At 39.5% G+C, this 23,334-nt stretch overlaps 1 long non-coding RNA gene and 1 pseudogene across 2 annotated transcripts in view; one reads left to right on the plus strand and one right to left on the minus strand.

Moving 5' to 3' along the window:
• The window catches only part of LOC144579738 (uncharacterized), a 203,733-nt gene that overhangs the window by 44,072 nt on the left and 136,327 nt on the right, over positions 1–23,334 (plus strand). The gene's annotated exons all lie outside the window — the stretch shown is intronic.
• On the minus strand, positions 8,555–9,851 carry LOC118148315 (tubulin beta-4B chain pseudogene; annotated as a pseudogene).

Here is a 23,334-nt window from a genome sequence, read left to right on the forward strand (position 1 = left end):
TTTTTTATACTTGCCTCAGTTTCCTCATTTTACCTCAGCAATAAATCTTACAGTATCTTTGTTGCATAAAGAATAAATTATTTGTTTTTTCTTTTTGAGGTGAGTTTTGCTCTTTTTGTCCAGGCTGGAGTACAATGGTGCAATCTCAGCTCACTGCAACTTCTACCTCCTGGGTTCAAATGGTTCTCCTGCCTTAGCCTTCCAAGTAGCTGGGATGACAGGCATGAGCCACCACGTCTGGCCTAAACTTTTGACAATGGAAAAATTTACTGAACAAGACCCTATTTTTTTGTAGCGTTCAAAAAAGGAAAATGATTTTTCTAAAATCACTGGAAAGACAGCAGATGAAAAAAACGAAAGTATTAAAATACTGTTGTTAATTATGAATTTCCCAGACTATTCACATTTACATATAAATATATATTTCCATAATTCACAGTGACAAAATCAACTACTCATACAATTGCCTTACCTAAAAATTCAAGGGGACATAAAAGCTGAGTCCAAAAGCCAAAAGAAGGAAGACAAATACAACTGCAGACCTCAACAAAGTTTCAAAATTACCCCCAGCATAACAATGAAAATTCCACAGTTTTCAAATCTATGAAAATAAAAAAATAAAATATTTACTGGCTTTTGTAGTCAAAGTGTATTCATTCAGTGAAAATATTTATCATATTTTAAATCAGGTATTAGATTTCATAGATGAGATCATAGGCCACTTATTTTGAAAAAGAAAACATTAATTGAATAATCATGTCTCACTTTCAAAGTGTTAATCAAATTTTTTTCTTACTATTAATGTTAACTATTTTTGGATACAGGGTCTTGCTTTGTCACCCAGGTTCAAACGCAGTGGTGTGATCATGGCTCACTACAACTTTGATCTCCCAGGCTCAGATGATTCTCCTACCTTAGCTTCCCAAGTAGCAGGGACCACAGGTGTGTGCCACCAAACCTGGCTAATTATTGTGTTTTGTTGTAGAGACAGGGTTTTGCCATGTTGACCAGACTGGTCTCAAATTTCTAAGCTCAAGTGATCAGCCCACCTTGGCCTTTCAAAATGCTGGGATTACAGGGGTGAGCCACTGCTCCTGGACCTAAGGTTACCTTAAATCATTTTACCACTTGGTAACTGGTAAATTGCCAAGTGGCAATCATTACGTCAACTGAAGTAGGAGAGAAAAATAACAGCTTCCCAGTATCAAAGAAAATGCTACCAATTTCTTAATTAAAAAATTAGAGAGATAAATAGTTTGCTTCATCAAGCAGAGATTAACTGAATTCATTAACTGGAAGGCATCTAATGCAGGGCATACAACATATGATTTGCATTTTATCCTTTTATCTCCTTCAGTTTTATTTTCTACCCATTTTATTCTATATTGGAAAATGTCTGGATAGATAATGAGTTTTTCACCTGGTCACTAACTTATACTTTGCCGTTGGCAAAGATGACTTGTTACAAGAGGAAATTACAGTATTATAAACCTAAAAGGGACTTCAGCTAAGTTCACAGAGATGTCAATAACTAACCAAAGCCACTAATAATGATGGTGCCAAGGATGTGGCAGTGCCTGAGCGTGTCTTAAATCCTCTTATTCCTTAGCCACTGCCTTTCTCACCACACCATGTCCTCTCCAAGAGGCCACAGTCAACTTTCTGTCACTGTGCTCATGACACAGTAATGCAGATGATATGGTAGAAAAAGCACGCTCCCTGGAGTCAGAAAGACTTTGATTAAATACCTATGTCTTGACTGACTAGCTGAGATCTTCAGCAAGTTACTGAACTCAGTGCTTCAGCTTCTTCTTTTAGACAATGCGAGTAATAACATTAGCCTCATTATTGGAAAGATGTGAAATAACATGAAATTCAATATTACCAACTGTCAGAGGCTACCGAACTCAGCCTTTTTTCCTCTCTAGAATTAAATTATTTGGGCGTATTTTTTTTTTAATTTTTTATTGGATTATAGGTTTTGGGGTACATGAGCAGAGCATGCAAGACAGTTGCGTAGGTACACACATGGCAGTGTGCTTTGCTTTGCTTCTCCCCTTCACCCACATATGGCATTTCTCCCCAGGCTATCCCTCCCCACCTCCCCCTCCCACTGGCCCTCCCCTTTTCCCCCCAATAGACCCCAGTGTTTAGTACTCCCCTTTCTGTGTCCATGTGTTCTCATTTTTCATCACCCACCTATGAGTGAGAATATGCGGTGTTTCATTTTCTGTTCTTGTGTCAGTTTGCTGAGGATGATGTTTTCCAGATTCATCCATGTCCCTACAAACGACACGAACTCATCATTTCTGATTGCTGCATAATATTCCATGGTGTATATGTGCCACATTTTTCCAATCCAGTCTATTATCAATGGGCATTTGGGTTGATTCCAGGTCTTTGCTATTGTAAACAGTGCTGCAATGAACATTCGGGTACATGTGTCCTTATAGTAAAACGATTTATAGTCTTTTGGATATATACCCAGTAATGGGATTGCTGGGTCAAATGGAATTTCTATTTCTAAGGCCTTAAGGAATCGCCACACTGTCTTCCACAATGGTTGAACTAATTTACACTCCCACCAACAGTGTAAAAGTGTTCCTTTTTCTCCACATCCTCTCCAGCATCTGTTGTCTCCAGATTTTTTAATGATCGCCATTCTAACTGGCGTGAGATGGTATCTCAATGTGGTTTTGATTTGCATCTCTCTGATGACCAGTGACGATGAGCATTTTTTCATATGATTGTTGGCCTCATATATGTCTTCTTTTGTAAAGTATCTGTTCATATCCTTTGCCCACTTTTGAATGGGCTTGTTTGTTTTTTTCCTGTAAATCTGCTTGAGTTGTTTGTAAATTCTGGATATCAGCCCTTTGTCAGATGGGTAGACTGCGAAAATTTTTTCCCATTCTGTTGGTTGCCGATCCACTCTAGTGACTGTTTCTTTTGCCGTGCAGAAGCTGTGGAGTTTCATTAGGTCCCATTTGTCTATTTTGGCTTTTGTTGCCAATGCTCTTGGTGTTTTGTTCATGAAGTCCTTGCCTACTCCTATGTCCTGGATAGTTTTGCCTAGATTTCCTTCTAGGGTTTTTATGGTGCCAGGTCTTATGTTTAAGTCTTTAATCCATCTGGAGTTAATTTTAGTGTAAGGTGTCAGGAAGGGGTCCAGTTTCTGCTTTCTGCACATGGCTAGCCAGTTTTCCCAACACCATTTGTTAAACATGGAATCCTTTCCCCATTGCTTGTTTTTGTCAGGTTTATCAAAGATTGTATAGTTGTATGTATGTTGTGTTGCCTCCGGTGCCTCTGTTTTGTTCCATTGGTCTATATCTCTGTTTTGGTACCAGTACCATGCTGTTTTGATTACTGTAGCCTTGTAGTATAGTTTGAAATCCGGTAGTGTGATGCCCCCCGCTGTGTTCTTTTTGCTTAGAATTGACTTGGCTATGCGGGCTCTCTTTTGGTTCCATATGAAGTTCACAGTAGTTTTTTCCAGTTCTGTGAAGAAAGTCAATGGTAGCTTGATGGGGATAGCGTTGATTCTGTAAATTACTTTGGGCAGTATAGCCATTTTCACGATATTAATTCTTCCTAACCATGAACATGGAATGTTTCTCCATCTGTTTGTGTCCTCTCTGATTTCACTGAGCAGTGGTTTGTAGTTCTCCTTGAAGAGGTCCCTTACGTTCCTTGTGAGTTGTATTCCAAGGTATTTTATTCTTTTTGTAGCAATTGCGAATGGCAGTTCGCTCTTGATTTGGCTTTCTTTAAGTCTGTTATTGGTGTAGACGAATGCTTGTGATTTTTGCACATTGATTTTATATCCTGAGACTTTGCTGAAGTTGTTTATCAGTTTCAGGAGTTTTTGGGCTGAGGCGATGGGGTCTTCTAGGTATACTATCATGTCGTCTGCAAATAGAGACAATTTGGCTTCCACCTTTCCTATTTGAATACCCTTTATTTCTTTTTCTTGCCTGATTGCTCTGGCTAGAACTTCCAGTACTATATTGAATAGGAGTGGTGAGAGAGGGCATCCTTGTCTAGTACCAGATTTCAAAGGGAATGCTTCCAGTTTTTGCCCATTCAGTATGATATTGGCTGTTGGTTTGTCATAAATAGCTTTTATTACTTTGAGATACATTCCATCGATACCGAGTTTATTGAGGGTTTTTAGCATAAAGGGCTGTTGAATTTTGTCAAATGCCTTCTCTGCGTCAATTGAGATAATCATGTGGTTTTTGTTTTTGGTTCTGTTTATGTGGTGAATTACGTTGATAGACTTGCGTATGTTGAACCAGCCTTGCATCCCTGGGATGAATCCTACTTGATCATGATGAATAAGTTTTTTGATTTGCTGTTGCAATCGGCTTGCCAATATTTTATTGAAGATTTTTGCATCTATGTTCATCATGGATATTGGCCTGAAGTTTTCTTTTCTCGTTGGGTCTCTGCCGGGTTTTGGTATCAGGATGATGTTGGTCTCATAAAATGATTTGGGAAGGATTCCCTCTTTTTGGATTGTTTGAAATAGTTTTAGAAGGAATGGTACCAGCTCCTCCTTGTGTGTCTGGTAGAATTCGGCTGTGAACCCATCTGGACCTGGGCTTTTTTTGTGAGGTAGGCTCTTAATTGCTGCCTCAACTTCAGACCCTGTTATTGGTCTATTCATAGTTTCAGCTTCCTCCTGGTTTAGGCTTGGGAGGACACAGGAGTCCAGGAATTTATCCATTTCTTCCAGGTTTACTAGTTTATGTGCATAGAGTTGTTTGTAATATTCTCTGATGATGGTTTGAATTTCTGTGGAATCTGTGGTGATTTCCCCTTTATCATTTTTTATTGCATCTATTTGGTTGTTCTCTCTTTTCTTTTTAATCAATCTGGCTAGTGGTCTGTCTATTTTGTTGATCTTTTCAAAAAACCAGCTCTTGGATTTATTGATTTTTTGAAGGGTTTTTCGTGTCTCAATCTCCTTCAGCTCAGCTCTGATCTTAGTAATTTCTTGTCTTCTGCTGGGTTTTGAGTTTTTTTGATCTTGGTCCTCTAGCTCTTTCAATTTTGACGATAGGGTGTCAATTTTGGATCTCTCCATTCTCCTCATATGGGCACTTATTGCTATATACTTTCCTCTAGAGACTGCTTTAAATGTGTCCCAGAGGTTCTGGCACGTTGTGTCTTCATTCTCATTGGTTTCGAAGAACTTCTTTATTTCTGCCTTCATTTCGTTGTTTACCCAGTCAACATTCAAGAGCCAGTTGTTCAGTTTCCATGAAGCTGTGCGGTTCTGGGTCGGTTTCTGTATTCTGAGTTCTAACTTGATTGCACTATGGTCTGAGAGGCTGTTTGTTATGATTTCAGTTGTTTTGCATTTGTTGAGCAGTGCTTTACTTCCAATTATGTGGTCAATTTTAGAGTAGGTGTGATGTGGTGCTGAGAAGAATGTGTATTCTGTGGATTTGGGGTGGAGAGTTCTGTAAATGTCCACCAGGTTTGCTTGCTCCAGGTCTGAGTTCAAGCCCTGGGTATCCTTGTTGATTTTCTTTCTGGTTGATCTGTCTAGTATTGACAGTGGAGTGTTAAAGTCTCCCACTATTATTGTGTGGGAGTCTAAGTCCTTCTGTAAGTCATTAAGAACTTGCCTTATGTATCTGGGTGCTCCTGTGTTGGGTCCATATATGTTTAGGATCGTTAGCTCTTCTTGTTGTATCGATCCTTTTACCATTATGTAATGGCCTTCTTTGTCTCTTTTGATCTTTGTTGCTTTAAAGTCTATTTTATCAGAGATGAGAATTGCAACTCCTGCTTTTTTTTTGCTTTCCATTAGCTTGGTAAATCTTCCTCCATCCCTTTATTTTGAGCCTTTGTGTATCCTTGCATGTGAGATGGGTTTCCTGGATACAGCACACTGATGGGTTTTGGATTTTTATCCAATTTGCCAGTCTGTGTCTTTTGATTGGTGCATTTAGTCCATTTACATTTAGGGTTAATATTGTTATGTGTGAATTTGATACTGCCATTTTGATGCTAAGTGGCTGTTTTGCCTGTTAGTTGTTGTAGATTCTTCATTATGTTGAAGCTCTTTAGCATTCAGTGTGATTTTGGAATGGCTGGTACTGATTCATCCTTTCTATGTGTAGTGCCTCTTTTAGGAGCTCTTGTAAAGCAGGCCTGGTGGTGACAAAATCTCTGAGTACTTGCTTGTTCGCAAAGGATTTTATTCTTCCTTCACTTCTGAAGCTCAGTTTGGCTGGATATGAAATTCTGGGTTGAAAGTTCTTTTCTTTAAGAATGTTGAATATTGGCCCCCACTCTCTTCTGGCTTGTAGTGTTTCTGCCGAGAGATCTGCTGTGAGTCTGATGGGCTTCCCTTTGTGGGTGACCCGACCTTTCTCTCTGGCTGCCGTTAGTATTCTCTCCTTTATTTCAACCCTGTTGAATCTGACGATTATGTGCCTTGGGGTTGCTCTTCTTGCGGAATATCTTTGTGGTGTTCTCTGTATTTCCTGCAATTGAGTGTTGGCTTGTCTTGCTAGGTGGGGGAAATTTTCCTGGATGATGTCCTGAAGAGTATTTTTCAGCTGGGATTCATTCTCTTCGTCCCCTTCTGGTACACCTATCAAACGTAGGTTAGGTCTTTTCACATAGTCCCACATTTCTTGGAGACTTTGTTCATTCCTTTTTGCGCTTTTTTCTCTGATCTTGGTTTCTCGTTTTATTTCATTGAGTTGGTCTTCGACTTCAGATATTCTTTCTTCTGCTTGGTCAATTCGGCTATTGAAACTTGCGTTTGCTTCGCGAAGTTCTCGTATTGTGTTTTTCAGCTCCTTTAATTCATTCATATTCCTCTCTAAGGTATCCATTCTTGTTATCATTTCCTCGAATCTTTTTTCAAATCTTTTTTCAAGGTTCTTAGTTTCTTTGCATTGATTTAATACATGATCTTTTAGCTCACAAAAGTTTCTCATTATCCATCTTCTGAAGTCTAATTCCGTCATTTCATCACAGTCATTCTCCGTCCAGCTTTGTTCCCTTGCTGGTGAGGAGTCTTGGTCCTTTCTAGGAGACGATGTGTTCTGGTTTCGGGTGTTTTCCTCCTTTTTGCGCTGATTTCTTCCCATCTTTGTGGATTTGTCCGCTGGTCGTCTGCGTAGTTGCTGACTTTTCGTTTGGGTCTCTGAGTGGACACCCAGAATGTTGATGATGAAGTATTTCTGTTGCTTGGTTTTCCTTCTACCAGTCTAGCCCCTTCGCTGTACGACTGTTGAGGTCCGCTCCAGACCCTGCTTGTCTGGGGTGCACCTCTAGTAGCCGTGGCACAGCAAGGGATGCTACCAGTTTTTTTTTCTGCTCTCTTTGTCCCAGGATGATGCCTGCCTAATGACAGTCTTTTGGATATAGAGGGGTCAGGGAGCTGCTTGAGGAGACAGTTTGTACTTTATAGGGGTTTAATTGCTGAGCTGTGCACTCTGTTGTTCATTCAGGGCTGTTAGGCTGCTATGTTTGATTCTGCTGCAACACAGCTCATTAAACAACCCTTTTTTTTTTTCTCAAATGCTCTGTGTTGAGGGGTTTGGGCTTTATTTTTGGATGTCCGATCAGGTGTCCTGCCCAGCTCAAAGGCAGACTAGCCACTGTTTGGCTGCCGAGGCTCCGCCCAGCTGTTGTGTGATTCGCGCTGTTCCTGCGGGCTCTGCTGTGGTCTCCGCCACGCCCTGCGGCGGAGTCTCTTCGTTGTAGCGTGTTGCCTCAGCAACAGCAGGCTGCATCAGCAGTGGGCGTGTATCTCAGTAGGGACGGGTTGCCTCGGCAACGGCAGGCTGCGTCAGCAGTGGGCGTGTATCTCAGTAGGGACAGGTTGCCTCGGCAACGGCTGGCTGCCTCAGCAGTGGGCGTGTATCTCAGTTGGGGCGGGTAGCCTCGGCAACGGCTGGCTGCCTCAGCAGTGGGCGTGTATATCAGTTGGGGCAGGTTGCCTCCGTAGTGGTGGACGCCCCTCCCCCACAGAGCATCTCGGACCGTCTGCCCGGGATAGTTTGAAATCGCGGTTTTGTTCGTCCCACTGGGTATCCCAAACGATCTGTCCCTGCAATCCCCTGGGCTGGGCTACTGTGCAAGTCTCGTTCAGTCTCAAGTCCAGCCCTCTCAAGTCTCAGGTTGCCGGTTCAACAAGGCACCCGGACAAGCGCGCCCTGTGGGGATTGCTGGGTAGGGCCGGCCGCCGCCGCCCCGGCTGCCGGCTTCGCCAGGCAGACCTACTGCCTGGCGTCCCGTGTCTTTTTATACTTGGGAGTTTCCCCGTTCTGTGGGCAACAAAGATCAGTCTGGAAATGCAGCACTGACTCACCGTTTGCGAATTCAACGCGGGCTCCAATCCTGGGTTGTTCTCACAGCGCCATCTTGAGTCCCCTCCCGTATTTTTTCTTTTATACCACTTTGATCCCACATGCTATCTATTAGTTCACTTCGAGTGTTTTAATACAAAGTAAATGCTTACATATAATATCAGGTAAAACAATATTTTTTTTATTATGAAAAACCTTTAATGGTGGTGTCTGTACAGCATGGAGTATGAAAGGGAAAACAGCAGGTGCACACGCAGTGGGACAGGCCAGAGGACAGGCTGGGAGTGAATAAAGAGTTCACACCGCTTCCCTGCTTTCCTGGTGACTGGAGGCTATAGGCCACCTCCTCCTCAAGCCTCCTCCTCGGCCATGGTGTCCTGGTACTGCTGGTACTCGGACACCAGGTCGTCCATGTTGCTCTCAGCCTTGGTGAACTCCCATCTCGTTCATGCCTGTGCCCATGTATCAGTGCAGGAAGGCCTTGCACTGGAACATGGCGGTGAACTGCTCCGAGATGCGCTTGAACAGCTTCTGGATGGCTGTGCTGTTGCGGATGAAGGTGGCGGAAATTTTTAGCCCCCAGGGCGGGATACCACAGTCAGCCTTTTCACGTTGCTGGGGATCCACTCGACAAAGTAGCTGCTATTCTTATTTTGGACATTAAGCATTTGCTCGTCACCTCCTTCATGGACATGCAGTCCCTGAACACGGCGGCCACCATCAGGTGGCGGCCACCATCTGGTAGCGGCCATGGCGGGGGTCACAGGCCACCATCATGTTCTTGGCATCAAACATCTGCAGGGTAAGCTCGGGTACTGTCAGGGCCCAGTACTGCTGGCTGCCCTGGCTGGTCAGCGGGGCAAAGCCAGGCATGAAGTGCAGGTGGGAGAATGGGACCATGTTCATGGCCAGCTTGCACAGGTCAGCATTGAGCTGGCCTGGGAAGCTAAGGCAGGTGGTGACCCAACTCATGGTGGCAGACACCAGGTGGTTCAGGTCCCTGTAGGTGGGCATTGTCAGCTTGAGGGTTCTGAAACAAATGTCATAGAGAGCTTCATTATTGATGCAGTAGGTCTCATCTGTGTTCTCTACGAGCTGGTGGACTGAGAGGGTGGCATTGTAGGGCTCCACCAGAGTGTCTGACACCTTGGGGGAGGGCACCACACTGAACGTGCTCATGATTCTGTCTGGGCACTCCTCCCAGATCTTGCTGATAAGGAGGGTACCCATCTCAGACCCAGTCCCCCCACCCAAGGAGTGGGTCAGCTGGAAACCCTGCAGGCAGTCACAGCTCTCAGCTTCCTTCCACACAATGTCCAGCACCGAGTCCACCAGCTCTGCTCCTTCTGTGTCATGCCCCTTGGCCCAGTTGTTCCCAGCACCACTCTGACCGAAAACGAAGTTGTCTGGCCGGAAGATCTGCCGGAAGGGCCCAGAGTGCATGGAGCCCATGGTGCTGGGCTCCAGATCCACGAGGACTGCGCGGGGCACGTACTTGCTGCCGGTGGCCTCATTATAGTACACGTTGATGCGCTCCAGCTGCAGGTCACTGTCCCTGTGGTAGGTGCCCGTGGGATCGAATATTGTCCGGCTTCCCTGTTCTCTCTGGGCAATTGTCTCTTTGGTTCTCTCCCCAACTCCATGTTGTCTCTGTCTCCCAGCACCCCTTCAGGCCTTCCATGTGGGCTCCTAGACCCCACTACTGATCTTTACACCCCCATTTCACAACTGAGTCCAGTGACCAGCTATTCTCAGCCAGAGCAAGCCCTTGAATAGTCTACCAGGTCTTGCTGCTCCAGATGTTGTCTTGTGGGCATTCCCTGGCACCATTTACTCTCTGGATCCTATAAGCTCCAAAGTGCAGGAGGTCTTGGGGTACACCTGTGTGCCTGGCAACATCCAGCATTGTGTTTCTGCTCAATCTAGGTGTCCCATTGCTCCAACTGGCCTTCATAGGGCATCAAACCTCCAGCAAAGGAAGGCAACAACCCATGCCCTGACCACAGGATCTACGGGTTCAGATCTCACCAGGGATAGCCCAGACTTCAACTCTTGCTTTTCTGGGTACAGGGCCCCAATCCCTCAGTGCCCAGGGACTCGAAGTTTGGAATAATCCCAGCCCTGCCAAGCATTAAGGGTGCTAGTGGGGAGTGTTTGCCTGCTGTTCGTGAAACTCTGGTGTCCTGGGCATCTCTCCACTGGACATGGCAGCATCTCTGAGTTACAGATTGCAATGTGCTACCCTGCATGGTTGAACTGCTTCTGATGTCTGCAAGGCATCCTATCCCATGTGCCCTGTCCCCTCTTCAATGCCAGTGAGTCACAATGGCCTATGCTTATTCACAGAAATAATACCTAGGGAGCTCCCATGAGGCCCTTTTGTCCTGGTCCCTCACTCTGCATGGGTCTCTTGGGGAGGCAGCTGCTGAGTGGGTCAGTTCATGAGAATCTGCATTTATGAAGCCCTGGACTGTGCAGGCATTACCCTGGGGTGCAGACAGGTGAGAGGCCCAGCCCTTAGAGGAGCCATGGCAGGGAGCATGCCTTCCACCCTGGGGCCACCCAGACCTGGAGGAGCTGCAGGCCCAGCTCTCCTAAAGGTCCTCTGAAGTGGGTTGGACCGTCTCCCAGCTGGGCAGCTGTTGAGAAAGACACACGATGATTTGTGCACCCATTGCCTTCTCTGTGTCTCCATTGGTCCCTCTGTCTCTTCCTTTTCACATTTGTGCACATAAAATATACTGGCGTTTGTGTTCCAAAAAAAAAAAAAAAAGCCAATACTTTTTCGATCTACTTCCCTCATTTAATCTATATTTGTCTAGGCCAGTGTTCTTGACCTAGGCTCATGTGGCTCCCAGGTAACATCTGGCATTGTCTGTTTTTCATCACAACTGGAGTGGGTAGTTACTATTGGTATCTAGTGGGTAGAAGACAGGAGCCAGGAATGCTGCTAAGCATTTTACAATATACAAGACAGCGCCCCCTTCAGGAAAAAGAAAGGTGAAAGAATTATCTGGCCACAAAGTCCAATACCAACTGTGAGAAACTCTGGTCTACCTTCTGAACTCTGGAACCATGCTACAGCCTTTCCTTAATAGGGTATAAAAAATGTTTCACATTTATAAACAACTGGAAAAGGAATAAGCCAGTTTCAAATTTACACCATTTATAGTGGTTTTTCTTTTGATATTAAAAAAATGCCTAAAGGATGGGGAAATCATTCAAACTTGTTTTACCTTTGAAGATACAATACAAAATTAATCCAATAGAAGTAAATAGGCATTGCTCCACATCCCCACTGCACATGAGCTGGTATTTCAGTGAACAAGGGCAGCACAAAAACAATGCCCATTGTATAGATAATCCATTCAACAATATTGTTAATTTCCATAAAGTAATTCCTTTCCCAGGATAGAAAAGAATAAAAAATTACCACATAGAGACCTCGCATCTATGGATAGTTATATATATGTACTCGGTAATAAAATTTTTTAGCTTTACAGCCATCTGGGGGATGTTTAGGACCAAGGAGTAATGTTATGCCATCCTGGATTGACTTCAGAGCCCCTGGGGATTAGATCAGTGTTGGAGATGGCCCAGGGTCCTCTGTTACCTGCTGTTGTGGGAGTCCGATGCTGATGCCTAAGGAAACCCTACAAATTGCTGGGTTTTCCCTGTGGAGTCCACTCCACAATGATAAAAATGCAAAGCATTATTATCAAAATCATAAATGTGCTTACAAAATCTATGTACTTACATGATACAACAAAGAAAATTTTCAGAGAGATGTTATATAAAAGAAAGACATATGATTTATAAAAATAATACTCATAAAAATATACAACGAAGTATAAAAGGCTTTACCTCCATACTGAGAAATGAAGGATCCATGCCATTTATCAACCAAAAAAGGACCCGAAGATAATTTATATACTTGGTTCTGATCTGAACTTGGCTCACTTATTATAAAAGTAGAAGATAAAGTAAAAATTATGCTATAAAAATTTCCAAAATTATATTAAAACTTGGACTTTTATTTAAAAGAAAAGCATTTCTGTTAAATTTCAAAGAAAGACCATTGGAAATAGAGCCTTGGGTCAGATAACTTCTTTATAAACATTTACATTTAAAATTATCAAGTTCAAAATCTAACCATTATGTTAGCAAAATCTTTAAAACTATGGAATAGAAAAGACAGAAAGTATACTCATAATGACCATGTGTAGACAGGCAGTTCTTTAGGGAACAGTAAAAGTGGAGCATCTCTTTTATAGATATATCAAACAGGCAGTGACCTTACCTAAAATTATATGACTTCTACATTTTGAAACATTTATGATTGGTATTACTTTTTTTATAAGTTTACAAAACATTTAATTAACCATTTTTTAAATATATTTTTAAGTTCTGGGATACATGGGCAGATCTTGCAGGATTGTTACATAGGTATACACATGCCATGACGGTTTGCTGCATCCATCCCCCATCACCTATATTAAATATTTCTCCTAATGTTATCCCTCCCCAATCCTCCCACCCGCTGCTATCCCTCCCTTAACCCCCCTTCCCCCTAATAGGACCTAGTGTTTGATGTTCCCCTCCCTGTGTCCATGTGTTCTCATTGTTCAACACCCACTTATGAGTGAGAACATGTGGTGTTTGGTTTTCAGTTTGCTGAGAATGATGGATTCCAGATTCATCCATTTCCCTGCAAAGGACATGAACTTATCATTTTTATGGCTGCATAATATTCCATGGTGTATATGTGCCATATTTTCTTTATCTAGTCTATCATTCATGGGCATTTGGGTTGGTTCCAAGTTTTTGCTATTGTAAACAGTGCCACAATAAACATACATGTGCATATGTTTTTATAATAGAAAAATTTATAATCTTTGGGTATATACCCAGTAATGGGATTACTGGGTCAAATAGTATTTCTATTTCTAGATCCTTGAGGAATCGCCACACTGTCTTCTACAATGGTTAAACTAATTTACACTCCCACTGACAGTGTAAAAATGTTCCCATTTCTCCACATCCTCTCCAGCATATTTTGTCTCCTGATGTCTCAATGATTGCCATTCTAATTGGTGTGAGATGGTATCTCAATGTGGTTTTGATTTGCATTTCTCTAATGACCAGTGATGATGAACATTTTTTATATGTTTGTTGACTGCATAAATGTCTTCTTTTGAAAACTGCCTGTTCATATCCTTTGCCCACTTTCTGATGGGGTTGTTTGTTTTCTCTTGCCAATTTGTTTTAATTCTTTGTAGATTTTGGATATTAGCCCTTTGTCAGATGGGCAGCTTGCAAATATTTTTTCCCATTCTGTTTGCTGCCAGTTCACTCTAATGATTGTTTCTTTGGCTGTGCAGAAGCTCTTAAGTTTAATTAGATCCCATTTTGTTGCCATTGCTTTTGGTGTTTTAGTCATGAAGTCCAGGCCTTTCCTATGTCCTGAATGGTTTTGCCTAGGTTTTCTTCTAGGCTCTTTGTGGTGTTAGGTCTTATATTTAAATCTTTAATTCATCCATTTAAATCTTTAATCCACCTTTTTTGTATAAGGTGTAAGAAAGTGGTCCAGTTTCTGATTTCTGCACATGGCCAGCCAGTTTTCTCAACACCATTTATTAAATAGGGAATCCTTTTCTCATTGCTTGTCTTTGTCAGGTTTGTCAAATATCAGATTGTTGTAGATGTGTGACAGTATTTACGAGGACTCTGTTCTGTTCCATTGGTCTATATCTCTGTTTTGGTACCAGTACCATGCTGTTTTGATTACTGTAGCCTTGAAGTATAGTTTGAAGTCAGGTAGTGTGATGCCTCCAGCTTTGTTCTTGTTTAGAATTTTCTTGGCTGTGTGGGCTCTTTTTTGGTTCCAAATGAAGTTTAAGGTCAATAGTAGCTTGATGGGTATAGCATTGAATCTATAAATTACTTTGGGCAGTATGGCCATTTTCATGATATTGATTCTTACTAACCATAAGCATGAAATGTTTTTCCATCTGTTTGTGTCTGCTTTTATTTTCTTGAGCAGTGGTTTGTAGTTACCCTTTATGAGGTTCTTCACGTCTCTCATTAGTTGTATTCCTAGTTAATTTATTCTCTTTGTAGCAATTGTGAATTAAAGTTCACTCATGATTTGGCTTTCTGTTATTTGTGTACAGGAATGCTTGTGATTTTTGCACATTGGTTTTGTATCCTTAGACTGCTGAATTGCTTATTATCTTAAGGAGATTTTGGGCTGAGAAAATGGGGTCTTCTAAATATACAATCACGTCGTCTGCAAATAGAGATAATTTGACTTCCTCTTTTCCTAACTGAATACCCTCTCTTTCTTTTTCTTGCCTGATTGCTTTGGCCATAACTTCTAGTACTATGTTGAATAGGAGTGATGAGAGAGGGCACTTTTGTCTAGTGCCAGTTTTCAAAGAGAGTGCTTCCAGTTTTTGCCCATTCAGTATGATATTGGCTGTGGGTTTGTCATAAATATCTTTTATTCTTTTGAGATAAATTCCATTGATACCTAGTTTATTGAGAGTTTTTAGCATAAAAAAGCTGTTGAATTTTGTCAAAGGCCTTCTCTGCATGTATTGAGATAATCATGTGGCTTTTGTCTTTGGTTCTATTTATGTGATGGATTACATTCATAGATTTGCACATGTTAAACCAGACTTGCATCCCCAGGATGAAGCCAACTTGATTGTGATGGATACGCTTTTTGATGTGCTGTTGGATTCAGTTTGCTAGTATTTTATTGATGATTTTTGCATCAATATTCATCATGGATATTGGCCTGTTTCAGTAGCTGAATTGATCAAGCAGAAGAAGGATATCAGAGATTGAAGATCAATTCAATATCAAAATAAAACAAATAGGCAAGATTAGCGAAGAGTGAAAAGAAATGAACAAAGCCTCCAAGAAATATGGGATTATGAGAAAAGACCTTATCTACCTTTGATCAGTGTACCTAAATGTGATGGTGAGAATGAAACCAAGCTGGAAAACACTCTTCAGCATATTATCCAGGAGAATTTTCCCAACCTAGCAAGGCAGGCCAACATTTAAATCCAGGAAATACAGAGAACACCACATAGATATACCTCAAGAAGAGCAACCCCAAGGCACATAATCATCAGATTCACCAGGGTTGAGATGAAAGAAAAAATGCTAAGGGCAGCCAGAGAGAAAGGTAGGATTAGCCAGAAACGAAAGCCCATCAGACTCATAGCAGTTCTCTCGGCAGAAACCCTACAAGCCAGAAGAGACTGGGGGCTAATATTCAATATCCTTAATGAAAAAAACTTTCAGCCCAGAATTTCATATCCAGCCAAACTAAGCTTCATAAGCCAAGGAGAAGTAAAATCCTTTACAGACAAACAATTGCTGAGAGATTTTGTCACCACCAGGTCTGCCCTACAAAAGCTCCTGAAGATAGCACTAAACATGAAAAGGAACAGCCAGAACCAGCCACTGAAAAAGCATACCAAATGGTAAAGACCATTGACACAATAAATAAACTGCATCAACTAACAGGAGAAACAACCAGCTAGTATCAAAATGGCAGCGTTAAATTCACACATAACAGTATTTACCTTAAATATAAAGGGGCTCAATGCCCCAGTCAAAAGACACAGTCTGGCAAATTGGATAAAGATTCAAGACCCTTTGGTGTGCTGTATTCAGGAGACCCATCTCATGTGCAAAGACACACATAGACTCAAAATGAAAGGATGGAGGAAGATTTACCAAGCAAATGGAAAGCAAAAAATATCAGGAGTTACAAGCCTAGTCTCTGATAAAACAGACTTTAAATCAATAAAGAACAGAAGAGACAATGAAGGGCCTTACAAAATGGTAAAGGGATCAATGCAACAAGAAGAGCTAACTATCCTAGATATATATGCACCAAATACAGGAGCACCCAGATACAGAAAGCAAGTTCCTAATGACCTACAAAGAGACTTAGACTCCCACACAATAATAATGGGAGACTTGAACACTCTGTCAATATTAGACAGATAACAAGACAGAAAATTATCAAGGATATCCAGCACTTGAACTCTGATCTGGACCAAGCAAACCTAACAGGTATCTACAGAACTCTCCACCCCAAATCCATAGAATATACATTCTTCTCAGCACCACATCACACTTACTCTAAAACTGACCACATAATTGGAAGTAAATCACTCCTCAGCAAATGCAAAAGAACAGAAGTCTCTCAGACGACAGTGCAATCAGATTAGAACTCAGGATTAAGAAACTCACTCAAAACCACACAACTACAAGGAAACTGAACAACCTGCTCCCGAATGACTACTGGATAAATAATGAAATGAAGGCAGAAATAAAGATGTTCTTCAAAACCAATGAGAATGAAGACAAAATGTGCCAGAATCTCTGGGACACATTTAAAGCAGTGTCTAGAGGGAAATTTATGGCACTAAATGTCCACCTGAGAAACAAGGAAAGATCTAAAATCGACACCATATTGCCACAATTAAAAGAACTAAAGGAGAAAGATCAAACAAATTCAAAAGCTAGCAGAAGACAAGAAATAACTAAGATCAGAGCAGAACTGAAGGAGAGAGAGACATAAAAAAAGTCTTCAGAAAATCAATGAATTCAGGAGCTGGTTTTTTGAAAAGATCAACAAAATAGATAAACCACTAGCCAGACTAATAAAAAAGAAAAGAGAGAGAAATCAAACAGATGCAATAAAAAATGATAAAGGAGATATCGTCACTGATTTCACAGAAGTACAAACTACCATCAGAGATTACTACAGACACCTGCATGCACATAAACCAGTAAATCTAGAAAAAAAATGGATAAATTCCTGGACACTTAAACACTCCCAAGACTAAACCAGGAAGAAGTTAAATCCCTGAATAAACCAATAACAAGGTCTGAAGTTGAGGCAGCAATTAATAGCCTACCAACCAATAAAAATCCTGGACCAGAGAGGTTCACAGCCAAATTCTACCAGAGCTACAAAGAGAAGCTGGAACCATTCCTTCTGAAACTATTCCCAGCAATACAAAAAGAGGGAATCCTCCCTAACTCATTTTATGAGACCAACATCATCCTGATACCAAAACCTGGCAGAGACATAATTAAGAAAGAAAATTTCAGGCCAATATGTTTGGTATTTCTAATCTATATGTTAGTCAAGCTATATGAGTTTATTATGACATAATATTATCTTGAGTAATAGCTTATCAATTAATTTACATTCTGCAAATTAAAATGTTTGCAACTTTAGAAATACAGAATGTATTACATACCTGTTGGAAGATTTGGAGCACTTCCTCGAAATACCCAAATATACTTGAGGAAAAAATTAAAATTATACATGTTTTTACTCTACATGAATTCTAAAACAAAAAAGGATAAGATAGATAGTTAGGAGGGATAAAAAAACTTTAATATTTTCACAATTTCTACTATTAAATTTCTTTTTTTACTTATTTTGCTTGTTAATTTCCATATACTGTCTACATTTGAGTTAAGTAGAAATTTAACTGATGCAAATACTCATATCATTTACTAGAGATGAACACATCCACATTTCAGAATGTCATTATTAAGAGAAGTTCAAAAATTGCCAATGGAATTATAAAGAATATGAACCTGTAGACCTATAAAAAGTTTTTATTGTGGTAAAATACATATAATATATAAAATTTTCCATTTAAAGGTGTTACGTTTTACATGTATAGTTACAATTTAAAATATAAAATTCAGTGGCAATAGGTGTATCCACAATGTTATACCACCATCACCATTATCTAGTTCCATAGCTTTTTCATCTTTCCCACTGGAAATCACATACTTATGTGTAGTTGCCAGGGACCGTGGGTCGTGGGGAATGGGGCATTCCCCATTCCCCACGGTCCCTGGCAACTACAAAAGTGCTTTCTTGTAGACCTATTTTAAAGTTTTACCCTTCAGCATTTGAGCTAGCATCTAATGTATGTTAGTTACTTTTAAATTAGTTTACAAACTCACAATTGACATGTTTGTTTATATTCCCTTTCATTCCACAAAGGATTTTAGAAGAAATTTATACCATATACAAATTTTAAAGGCTATTTATAATAACTAAAGTCTGGATATTTCAGATTTATTATGGGTTTAGTATTCTTACAAAAAATATGTTTTAACAATCCTTTACTTTAAAAAGCTAAAATTTTAAATTACCATGGTATCTAGTATTTCTGAATAATCACTAGTTTTATAGATGATTCCAGTTGAGTTGAAAACCATTCCTGGTTTTATACTGACAACAAGAAAGGTCATAGGTATGAGACCAAGATAGTAAAGTCCTAGTTGTATCATATGGGCTTATGGATTTACATAAGCCAACCTACAAAAAAATAAGCTAACCAGAATTGAGTCAATTTAAACAAAAATATTTTCTTAAGATACCTATGGGGCAAGTGGTAATAATCTCTTTCAGGAATGTGGTTGGGAAATTCACTGAAGTTTGAAATGAAATAAATCATGTAATTCACCTTTTTCATTTTCAGAGAAGGAATCTCAAGTTCTAAGGAAATTATGACTTAACAAATTAATGAATGAGTGGGGTCTTTAGCCCATATAATCTGACACCAAGATGAACACTCTTTCCAGATCACACCTCTCACTTCATTGCTCACTACACTGTAGGCTCCAGAGTGCCTTTCCATGTTTGACATAATAATTCCTTCCCATTCTCCAAATATTCCATTTAATGTTAAAGATAGACAAGTTGTAGGCTCTAGGAAGCTTCTTATGTCTTCTATAATAATTTTCTCCCACCTCCTAAATATTTTATTTAATGATAAAGAATTCCAGTATTTTAATGCCAATATTTGCCTTTGATGCTTATTCTTTTCAAAGTGTAAAACATTAAAATAACAAAATCAAAAACATTTAAATACCATTAAAACATAATTGTTTTGAAGACTTTTAAATAGATTCAACAGGCAAACAATTAAACAATAAATACTACTTAATGCCCCCCATTTCATGAGTAAATACTCTTTATACACAGGATGATGAAGAAGCTCTGTGCAGTTATATTGTACCACTGCCTGAGAAATAAAAAAAGAGTAATAAAAATACAATCATAATAAACTACTGAGTATAAACTAATTTTTCTATTGTTCAGTTTTATAACTTTATTTTGATATTATAAAAGTGACCCTTATTTTAGAAAATTGAAAAAATTTAAAATTATATCAAAATTAACAAAACAGAGAATCATTTTGCACAGGTACAATTATTTAATTCAGTCTGTTGCTTTAGATGTCTGATTGCTTGAGCTAGCAAAAGTTTTTAAATCTTATATAGGGTTACAACAGGAAATAACATTGAAGATAAATTATCAAGAGTTATACTCTCATTCTGTCCTTGAAAGAATTCAGGCTTATCTTTCTAAAAATATTTTATATAGTAGAATACACATCAATAGCTGTTAAGTTAAAACCATATTATAATTTTTCATTAGGGTTATTGGTAACTACTAGTATTTTTTAAAAGTTAATTGTTAATTATTCAAGAAATACATAAATAGAGGGACTAATGTCAATATGGTAGCAAAATAGAAAGTCCCAGGCCCTCCTTTCTCCATAGAGACATGTAATTAAAAGCACCCAGATCATTGCCTTTGTGAGCAATTTAGAACCTAGTTAAGAGATTCTTAAACCCTAGGTGAGCATGTAGCCAAAAAGCACCATATCAAATACAGTAGAAAAATTCATGGCCTTTAGTTGCCACAGCTTCTCCCTCTGGCATAGCACAGTGTCACTGGGAAAAAAACTTCAACTCCTGCCTTCTCCCTGGAATAAGAGAAAGAAAAGAGTGGAACATACACCCCATGTTCTGACTTCTGAGGGGCTGCCCAAGGAAATGAGTTTTATCTTGCCTGAATCTAAGGTCTGAAAGGAATGGGTACCAGGAGGGGATCACTGATAACAAAGTTATCACTGGGACTTAGTCTAGCACCAAAGAAGATACTAGATCATGGACAGATACTAGGCTGTGTCACAGTATCACAACTTACTACAGCACCAGAGAGTCTGTAGTACCACATATATATACTACAGGGAGGTACTGAGTAAAGAGAGGTAAATCTCTTTATCTAGTAGATTACAAGCACAAGCCTAGAGAAGATGAATCCCTAGAAAAGGCATCTTTTCTTCAGCATTGTAGCCAGGTAGAAGAGACAATGAGTGAACTCAAAGACAGGATATTCAAAATTATCAAGTTAGAAGAGCAAAAAGAAAAAGAATGAAGAAATGTGAAGAGAGTCTAGGGGATTTAAAGAAAGCAATCAAGCAGAACAGCATGCTCATGGTGATACGTCCCAAAGGAGAGAAAAAAGATGGAGGATTAGAAAGCCTACAATGACTTAAAATCTCCCGAAGCTGATAAAAGAAAGGAGCACACACATTCAAGAATCTCAAAGAACTTCAATTAGCATGAAATCCAAAAGAGTTATTCTGAGACACTAAAATCAAACTGTCAAAATTCAGACAAAGAGACAATTTTGAAATCAGCAAGAGAAAAGCAAGCTATGACATACACAGCAACTCCAATATGATTATCAGCAAATTTCTAGACAGAAACGTTGTGGGCTTGAAGGGAGTAGAATGATATATTCAAACTACTGACAGAAAATAAACTGCTAATCAAGAATATTATAACTGGTAAAAACCATCCTTTAAAAACAAAGGAGAAATAAGATTTTCCCAGATAAACAAAGGCTGAGAAAGTTCATCACCACGAGACTTACCCCATTATAGATGCTGAAGAGAGTTCTTCAAGTTAAAATCAAAAAATGCTAAATAGCACCATAAAATCACACAAAAGTATAAAACTCTCTGGTAAAGGTCAATATATAGACAATTATAGAATCCTGTCATAGTATAAGTGAAAAAAATACTTTTAAATTTGGCATAAAAGTTTTAAACAAGAGCATAAAAAGTAACTATTAATCTATGTTAATGGATATGCAATTAAGAAGCATTGTTATATATAGAGTGACATAGATGAATCGATGTAAAGGAGTAAAGTTTTTCTGTGCAATTGAAGTTAAATTGTTATCAGTTTAAAATAGATTCTTATAAATCTAAGATGGTTGATATAATTGCAATGTTAACTGATAAAAAAAATATGTATATGGGAGATTTTAACACTCCACTGTCAATAATAAACAGACCAATGAGACAGAAAATTAACAAGGATATCCAGCACTGTAACTCAGATCTGGACCAAGCAGACCTAACAGATATCTACAGAACTCTCCACCCCAAATCCACAGAATATACATTCTTCTTAGCACGACATCACACTTACTCTAGAATTGACCACGTAATTGGAAGTAAATCACTCCTCAGCAAATGCAGAAGAACAGAAATCATAACAAACAGTCTCTCAGACCACAGTGCAATCAGATTAGAACTCAGGATTGAGAAACTCACTCAAAACCACACAACTACATGGAAACTGAACAACCTACTGCTGAATGACTACTGGATAAATAATGAAATGAAGGCAGAAATAAAGATGTTCTTTAAAACACAATGAGAACGAAAACACAATGTACTAGAATCTCTGGGACACATTTAAAGGCAATGTCTAGAGGGAAATGTATAGCACTAAATGCCCACACGAGAAGCAAAAAAAGATCTGAAATTGACACCCTATTACCATAATTAAAAGAACTAAAGGAGCAAGATCAAACAAATTCAAAAGCTAGCAGAAGACAAGAAATAACTAAGATCAAGGTAGAATTGAAGGAGATAGAGACACAAAAAACACTTCAGAAAATCAGTGAATCCAGGAGCTGGTTTTGTGAAAAGATCAACAAAATAGATAAACCACTAGCCAGACTAATAAAAAAGAAAAGAGAGAAGAATTGAATAGATGCAATAAAAAATGACAGAGGGGATTTCACCACCGATTGCACAGAAGTACAAACTACCATCAGAGATCACTACAAAGAACTCTATGCACATAAACCAGTAAATCTAGAAGAAATAGATAAATTCCTGGACACTTAAACACTCCCAAGACTAAACCAGAAAGAAATTGAATCCCTGAATAGACCAATAACAAGGTCTGAAGTTGAGGCAGCAATTAATAGCCTACCAACCACAAAAAGTCCAGGACCAGATAGGTTCACAGCCGAATTCTATCAGAAGTTCAATGAGGAGCTGTAACCATTCCTTCTGAAACTATTCCAAACAATACAAAAAGAGGGAATCCTCCATAACTCATTTTATGAGACCAATATCATCCTGATACCAAAACATGGCAAAGACACATCTAAGAAATAACATTTCTGGCCAATATCTATGATGATCATTGATGCAAAAATCCATAATAAAATACTGGCAAACCAAATCCAAGAGCATATAAAAAAGTTTATCCATCAAGATCAAGTCAGCTTCATCCCTGGGATGCAAGGCTGGTTTAACATGCAAATCTATAAATGTAATCCATCCCATAAATAAAACCAAAGACAAAAACCACATGATTATCTCAATAGATGCATAGAAGGCCTTTGACAAAATTCAACAGCCTTTTATGCTAAAAATTCTCAATAAACTAGGTATCAACGGAATGTATTTCAATAGAATAAAAGCTATTTATGACAAACCCACAACCAATATCATACTAAATGGGCAAAAACTGGAAGCATTCCGTTTGAAAACTGGCACAAGACAAGGGGGCCCTTTGTCACCACTCCTATTCAACATACCATTAGAGGTTCTGGTCAGAGCAATCAAGAAACAAAAAGAAAGACAGGGTATTCAGTTAGGGAAAGAGGAAGTCAAGTTGTCTCTATTTGCAGATGACATGATTGCATATTTAGAAGACCCCGTTTTCTCAGCCCAAAATCTCCTTAAGATGATAAGCAACTTCAGCAAAGTCTCAGGATACAAAATCAATTTGAAAAAGTCATAAGAATTCCTATACACCAATAACAAAC

The sequence above is a fragment of the Callithrix jacchus genome, chromosome 16 (genome assembly GCF_049354715.1).
Source record: "Callithrix jacchus isolate 240 chromosome 16, calJac240_pri, whole genome shotgun sequence".
NCBI classification, from domain to species: Eukaryota; Metazoa; Chordata; class Mammalia; order Primates; family Cebidae; genus Callithrix; species Callithrix jacchus.